Genomic DNA, 8,160 nt, shown 5'->3' with positions numbered 1-8,160 from the left:
GGGGTGGCTATGCAGACTTTGAAACCCCGCCTCTGTAGACATGCCCCAATGCCAGTGTGCCTCACTAGGCACCCCCATTGTTTTCTGTTTGGGGGTCGGGGAGGGGGGGATGGTGACCCCATCCCGTCTCATCATACAGCCTATTTACAGTAGACCACAACATCGTCAGTGTAGTCAGGGTATCACACTGACACAAATTGTCCGGCTAGGATGCAAGGCTGTTTCATTTCGTCATTTTATTTACAGAGGGGTCACGGGTTCTCTGTCTCGCCCATGTGATTTGGCCTTTCCAACCAATCAGATATCCCGATCCAGACTGGGCATAGCAAAGGGGAGAGGGAAAAAATCATTTTCCTTCTGTGTTTTTTTAATCTTTTGCGAAACGTCGAAAGTGGTCGCCATCTGTTTTACGCTGCACGAAGGTAATGCCTATTTTTCAGCTTCTAGATCAGGTTTGAGGAAGGCCTCTGATGAGTCCAATGGTCATATTGTTACTATTCAAATATGCATTTATTTTTATAAACATATATGGTGGAATTGTAAAATAGTACAATTGACTGTATCATATGTACGTACAGTAGGCTACTGTTAGACCATGTGTAAAAAAGGCTTCATGGGTAGTCTCCTGGCTTTAAACTGGCAGCAGGAGATATTGGCCAATGTTGAGTTGGGAAATGTCTTCAATAATGAATGAATGTCTGTAGAGTTATCGTTAAGTGGTGCGGGAACAGCAGCCGTTGACATGTTGCGAGTTTATTATCTCAATCCCATCGTTATTTGAAACCCCTTTGTTTTGTAATACAGTGGACATCGATCTGACTCCATTGTTTTAGCCGTTGCTCTTAGTGTGTCCTTCATTAGGCAAATACAAAGGGTGTTGCGACCCCATGTGTGTGCTGTGAAAGTATTTCTGTATTCCCTTGAGAATCGCCGGTTAGCTTGTTGGTTGGTTGGACCCCTTTCTTTGTGGTCCCTCCATGTTCCCTGCTATTGACTCACCCTTGTGATCGTATACATTGGGGCTAATTGTTTAATGGAATTATCGGTTAATTGTTCCTTTAAGGTGGGTTCTAATGACATTGTGATGTTTTGCAGATCAGAAGTGGCGTCGTTCTATTGCGATAGGTTCCGCTGACCTTGTCCACACTGAATGGTAACAGAACCTGATAGCCCATGAGATGGATGTATCTAGTCCTCACGACCATTATCCCAATCATCCTCACTATCAAATTAGCTCTCTTGATGGTGTTCTTGGTCTGTAGGAACAGTCAACGTGTCATTTGTCATTATCACTAATTCATGTGAACCGTGGGATTGAACAAAGGAAGCACCAAATCGTTGGAATGTACGTTTCCTCCGTAATGGTCAGGACAGGTTTAAAAAGATCAAATATTGCATAATCGACATCTCAAATAACAATACCGAAGGCTGGCACTATGTTCTGTTGTTGAAATGATCAAATTCATATTTGTATTGGAATTTAGAAAACTAAATATCCTTGTAATCTATCAAGGAAGTAAAAATACTACGATCAAAAATGATATTATAGAATTTCAAAATGATTAAAAAAGATATGTGTTTACACTCGACCCATTTAACATGACTGTGATCTGTAAATCCATGCATGCTCATTCAGAGGAGCCTTGACTTAGTGACAAGCTAATCTAAGATGGCCGACCGCCCGCTCTTCTTTTACCACCACAGCCACAGTACAACATGGTAATGCTACAACGCAAAACGGGGTCTACATTCTCTATCCCGTCGTAGGCAATGGCACATTTTACAACCCCATTTTGTGATTGGATTCTAATTAGGGGACATGGACAAGTGTTTTTGGGGCCACCCATGCCCCAACCCCTTCTCTCCAGTGCAATGCCTTGCCTGGTGAGGGCACTACTCAGTGCGAGGGAGTGAGTGGTCGCCCTGTTTTGGACTGTGATGGGGCTGAGGTCTCTAGCGCAGGGGCGGCTGATCTAGAGTGACAGCCTGAGTGTACTGTCACAGCTGGGTAGAGGAGAGGAAGGCTGCTCCGCTCAGCACCACAGACGCTCCCTCCCCACCTCCCCTTTCCAATTCTCCAATCACACTGCAACCAAAGCCTAGTTAGCGTCAGATGAGACCAGAGCTGCTGCCTGCTTCTCTCAGTGTCCTGCATCTACAATACATTCTATTCTATTCTATCTATATTCATTGTCCCCCATGTAAGAGTTTTTCAAAGGAAGATCTGACAACTTGGGTGGGTGCAATTTGCCCCCTGGCCCTCTGTGCAAGAAATAACAGTATACGAAGTTATTTTATTTTCCAACAGCAACACAAGTTCAACTTGAATATCTAATATCAACATGTACTTCTCTGTCCACTGTGGCCCTTACTTACTGACAGCAGGGCATTTGAATCCAGCATTCCAATCTATTAGAAGTAGAATGATGATTTTAGTGACAGGCTCAGTCATGCAGGAGACGGTTCTGCTCTGAGTCATGAAAGTAGATGGAGTTCTTCATATGGGGTTTCCTTCTGTGACGTCCTCATGGTATTGAGGATACATAGGACATCCTTAAGGCTCAAATACAGGCCGTCTAAAAGGTGAGAGGTGAGGGTCAACGGTGATTGACGGGCATATCGGTGCTATTTGAGGGTGCTGACTTGCTTTTTAGTGAGTAGTTCACTGCAGCTATTTTCCTAATGAAAAGTCTGTTTAGTGCTCAGAATGTCGAAATGGACTGATCCTGGCTGACGTTTCTCTTGGCTCTCATAACAGATTACAATGCTGCGTCACTCATCTCTTATCTTTTGCAAACGTGGCCAAATCTGTGAGAATGCAGCTACGATTTGCACATAGTATTCCTTTCTAGTTTGCTTGTAAAGCTAACGCATGCTCAATTAATTACACTATGATTGAGCTCAAAGGTCATTTGTAGAATCAGGGTCAATTAGAGTCGGAGCAGGCCAACATACAGAGTATATGAATGTGGGGTGCACTGCTTTCAGAAAAAGCCACAACGTCCTGAGTCACCCTCAGTTTAGTGGTCTCCTCTCTCTACTGTTTTGGCTCACAAAGGTATGCTTATGGAGGGGTTTATATCAAAATCATAACAGCATATCTCTAGCTCGGTGGATTAAAATGGAACAGATGACGGGGCTTTGGCTTAGGATTATACTGCAAGTTCTATCCTCCATTTTCCCATTCCTCCAGATCTCAGTCTTTTTTCTCACGTGCCCTGTAAGAGCCTTTGGGTTGATGTTTCATATAATCAGTCTCTGACTTTTGTGGAGATTTTCAAACAAAACACATTTTCCAACACACCCAATCTCTTAATAAGGAAATTCAAAGATGCTGATTGCATGTTCTTTGGTCTAAGCTGAGCAAGCATACAGTACACACATGCACATGCACCAACTCACACACATGCACATGCACCAACTCACACACAGCTGACCGGAAGCAGGGAAGGGCAGAGGTGAGGCCGGATAAGGTGAGGCAACACTGCAGAGAAAATTGCTGGCTCATTTGTACAGTGCATGATAAGACTGCAGTGCTGATCCACTTCCAGTCAGTGCTTCCTTTGCCCAGCACTAATCAAGGCATCTGGACGGCCTCTGTATGTCAGTCACCCACCTCCCAAATACCTTCTCCCATTTCTTCTTTCCTTCCTGGCTGCTGACAGAATCATTTCAGGTGATCAGTGATGGCCACTCTATTTAAGTCTCACCTGTCTCAGTGAGGGGGCCGACTGTACTCATTCAGAGCTCTCCTGCCCACCCCCTTCAGATACTGAAGGCAGCTATCTTTTCATATTTAGTCAATTGTTCTCGGTCACTCACAGTCCAGTGGTTCTACATAAGAGGAGGCATCCTCCATTGTTAGCTCTACATTAAAGAGCCAAGGAATGAAAAGAAAGACAGGCAGATGTAAAGCTTCTTCCAGGAGTGATGCTGCAGCCTGCTGTCTTTCTGCACTGGGCTGAGGGCAGGCAGGGCAGCAGACGAAGGAGAGATGAAAGAAAAGGAAGAGCCATTTTGTGCACGGTGTTGTCCACCCGAGCCGCAGCGTGATTAATTCAATAGCAAAGCACCATAGAGGAGGAGAGTGTCAGCAGCTCTGCAGCTCAACATAGCTCTCTCTGACCCACTTACTAACTACATCAGATGTCACGAGAAATACTCGCTCTCTCTCTCTCTCTCTCTCCCTCTCCCTCTCTCTCTCTCTCTCTCTCTCTCTCTCTACCTCTTTACCTCTCTCTCTACCTCTTTTTCCTCTCTCTCCTCTCTCTCTCTCTACCTCTTCTCTCTCTCTCTCTCTCTCTCTCTCTCTCTCTCTCTCTCTCTCTCTCTCTCTCTCTCCCTCTACCTCTTTATCTCTCGATCTCTCTTTTTCTCTCTCTCTATCTCCCATTTTCTTTATTTCCAACTTGTTGATGTAATAACTCTGTTAACAGAGAGGATTGAGAATGGTCAACACATACAGTGCATTGTCCAGAGCACTGAAAATAAACTTGAAAACACAATTGGTCGAATGCAGACAATTGGTTTTGATAATGTAGTGTTCGGTCGGACGCATTTATTAACCTTTACTCTGTTGCCTCACTCTTGAATACAGTGGGTATTGTGTCCTGAATTGCATACCCTACTAATAGATTCTAATACATAACTGATTGCGCTCAGATTCAAATGTGAACGATTTGGGATTAAATTAAATATTATTCAACCAGGGACACAATAGGCACATTTTATGCTGCTACCGCTGTCTCAAATAGAGTTCCGTCTGAGAATGGTGCCTAATATTTAGCTCTTGAAATAAAAAGCAAGTTGACTGGAAGGCATGGATGGGGCATGGATGAATCATGAGTCTGTGACCTAATTCTATTGTGCTGCAGTGGATGAGGGAGAAGGTGGTGGATGGTAGGAGAGCTATTCAAACACACCACCAGGCACACGAGAGAAAATACATTCTCATTTCAGCCACACATGACGGCTCTCAGGAGTGTGGACCTGATTGGAGTCTATATGATTTGTTTTCTGTGTTATTGACTTGTTAATTGTTTACTCCATGTGTAACTCTGTGTTGTCTGTTTACACTGCTATTCTTTATCTTGGCCAGGTCGCAGTTGCAAATGAGAACTTCTTCTCAACTAGCCTACCTGGTTAAATAAAGGTGAAATAAAAATACATGTAAAATTCTGCATGCCGCCTTTTGAAGAATGCTTCAAATACTCAACCCAATTCCAAGGCATTTCCATCACCATGTATGCCTTCACGAAGACCAGATGTGGTAGCTACATATAAACCAGTATGTTTATTACAATACCACAGAGAGTGGTTACATCCTCTCATCTAGTTCTATCACCAAAAATACCAAATAACCCCAGTAACCCTGGCTCCAGCAGTCCATTGTGCCACGGTCCCAGCCAGCCTACCACTCCCCCTGCACTTGGTTTTAGTGGGTTTATTTCTGTCCCTGCCCAGGCCCTGTGGCAGACCTGCACCACTGGCCTGGCTCTAAACCCGGATTAAGGCTTTTTATGTAATTTGACCTCTGGGAGATGGAGAGACAGCTGGTTGCAGAACCCTTCTCCCTTATCTCAGAGACCTCCTGTGGCCTCCCACTCTCGCTTGGGCCCCTCATACAACCTCTGGTTCTCGTTTTTCTACAACGGGTTGGGTCAAACAAGCATTGTGATTGGTTGAGATGTGTTCTAAGCCATACACGAACAAACAGTTTAGCAGGGGTAAGCTCATGACGTAAAAATTGACATCTGTTTTCTGTTCCATCTGAGAAATCTGAGAAATCTCTCTATCTAGTGTCTCATCAGCCCAGCCAGCCAATTCATTAACTTGGTTTCCACTGCAAAAAGCATCTTAAACATTTTCCCCATGTTTCTAGCTTAATATTTGGGTTTTATAACAACAGGGGTTTGTCCAAACATCGTTGTCTGTCTCTTGACATTTGCAACATTGTTTCAATATTGAAATTGATCTCCAATGTCCTATTAAGAATGAACGTGTCAGACGGACATCCTTTCAGCCAGTCGTAATCAAACATCGTTTTTATGGATACATATAAAGAAATTGAATGCAGCAACGCTAAGGTTATTCTAGCTGCACGGTTTGGACGTGACTGTGTTAGCCGGGTTGGCCGGCAAGCAATGAATAAGAACGCTGCCAGCCATCATGGCAACGGAACATTTAGAATGAATTATTTCACATTCTATATCCATAGATCTAGAACGGGAAATCTTTTCTCAGCCAGTCGAAATCATGAATTAGGATCCTTGTATGGATATAAATCAAATAAAAAGGTCAAACAACATTAAATGGAGCTACTCATTTAGTTCTGGGTTCAGGGATTATGGCCTTCCTGTCCCTATATTTTTATGATGTACAGGTGGGAGGATCTTAATTTGATCACCCTTCTGTTGCTCAATGCGGATGAGTTTCTGTAATTTACATGAATTCACTGAAACCAACACCATCACACCCCATATTAACACTTATTGCACTTTCATGGGAAACTTTTTGGTCAGCTAATAGCCTAACCACGGATCAAGCAACATTATGGGAGTAAACATTCAAATCCTGTTGCTGCAGGATTATTTTTGTTGGCCAATATAGGTCAAATTAAGATCCCAGAGTTAAAGATTGTCCTCCAGAGTTAAAGCACACTGTCTGCCACTCACACAGTCTATAAACTTGTCCTGTCTGAACAGAACTCGAATGGTATTCATGAGCAGGTTCATTCAAAGATGATATCCATCAATGTTATCCAGTGGTAGTTTGGTACCTCTGTTTCCAGTGGGCCTAATATTGAGTGGTCGTGTCTCATCCCTCTTGTCTTGCAGGTGACTGGTTGGCTGGCTGTGGCATCACACTCTCATTGGCCCTGGGACTCCTCTTCTACGTGACCACACCCCTTCCTTCACATCCAATCCCAACATGGAACCACCCAAGGTGCAGCAGCCAGGCGAAGGAGGCCTCAACGTCACCCTCACCATCAGGCTTCTGATGCACGGCAAGGTACAGTACACACCGGCTGGGTTCCAATACTCTCATATGGCTTACTTTCCTTATCTCCTTTCCTTCACGACCACCGTTGGCTGAATGGGCTGGATAGGTTACTGCATATCAAGTGTTTTTAGATCTGGTGGTTCTGAGGAGACGATTAGAGGTCGCTTTTCAAGGTTTTGGGGATAGTCTCTGTCATGTGTTGAGTTGGACGTTGATGCTAACTGTTGTTGAACCTCTGTTTACAGGAGGTTGGAAGCATCATTGGAAAGGTAACTATCATGTTCATAAACACATCACAATCGTATCAATATTACAAAACTGTTTCAAGACAAGTACATTTTTTTAATGTGACATCTCTCCGATGTTTTAACTGTTGTCTGTCTGCTGCCTGTCTTTTCAGAAAGGAGAGACAGTGAAGAAGATGCGTGAAGAGGTAAGTGCAGTATGTATCCCATAATGCACCTTACCCAGATTAAGAATGGATATTATTAAATGGATAGTATTCCATTTAGTACTTCATGATCTCCTTTATTTCTCTGACTGTGTCTACTGTTTGACCCGCAGAGCGGTGCACGCATCAACATCTCTGAGGGAAACTGCCCAGAGCGGATAGTTACCATCACCGGACCCACAGATGCCATCTTCAAGGCCTTCGCCATGATCGCATACAAGTTTGAAGAGGTATCTAGCATACATACAGTGCCTTGCGAAAGTATTCGGCCCCCTTGAACTTTGCGACCTTTTGCCACATTTCAGGCTTCAAACATAAAGATATAAAACTGTATTTTTTGTGAAGAATCAACAACAAGTGGGACACAATCATGAAGTGGAACGACATTTATTGGATATTTAAAACTTTTTTAACAAATCAAAAACTGAAAAATTGGGCGTGCAAAATTATTCAGCCCCCTTAAGTTAATACTTTGTAGCGCCACCTTTTGCTGCGATTACAGCTGTAAGTCGCTTGGGGCATGTCTCTATCAGTTTTGCACATCGAGAGACCGAAAAATTTTCCCATTCCTCCTTGCAAAACAGCTCGAGTTCAGTGAGGTTGGATGGGGAGCATTTGTGAACAGCAGTTTTCAGTTCTTTCCACAGATTCTCGATTGGATTCAGGTCTGGACTTTGACTTGGCCATTCTAACACCTGGATATGTTT

The 8,160-nt window shown here is 43.6% G+C and overlaps 1 pseudogene; it reads left to right on the top strand.

The window, feature by feature from the left end:
* The first annotated feature begins 258 nt into the window (after window positions 1-258).
* The window catches only part of LOC118378806 (poly(rC)-binding protein 3-like), a 15,453-nt pseudogene continuing 7,551 nt past the window's right edge, over window positions 259-8,160 (top strand).

This window comes from Oncorhynchus keta, unplaced genomic scaffold (genome assembly GCF_023373465.1).
Source record: "Oncorhynchus keta strain PuntledgeMale-10-30-2019 unplaced genomic scaffold, Oket_V2 Un_contig_2724_pilon_pilon, whole genome shotgun sequence".
Classification (NCBI taxonomy): Eukaryota; Metazoa; Chordata; class Actinopteri; order Salmoniformes; family Salmonidae; genus Oncorhynchus; species Oncorhynchus keta.
This window is presented reverse-complemented; position numbering and strand designations above follow the sequence as displayed.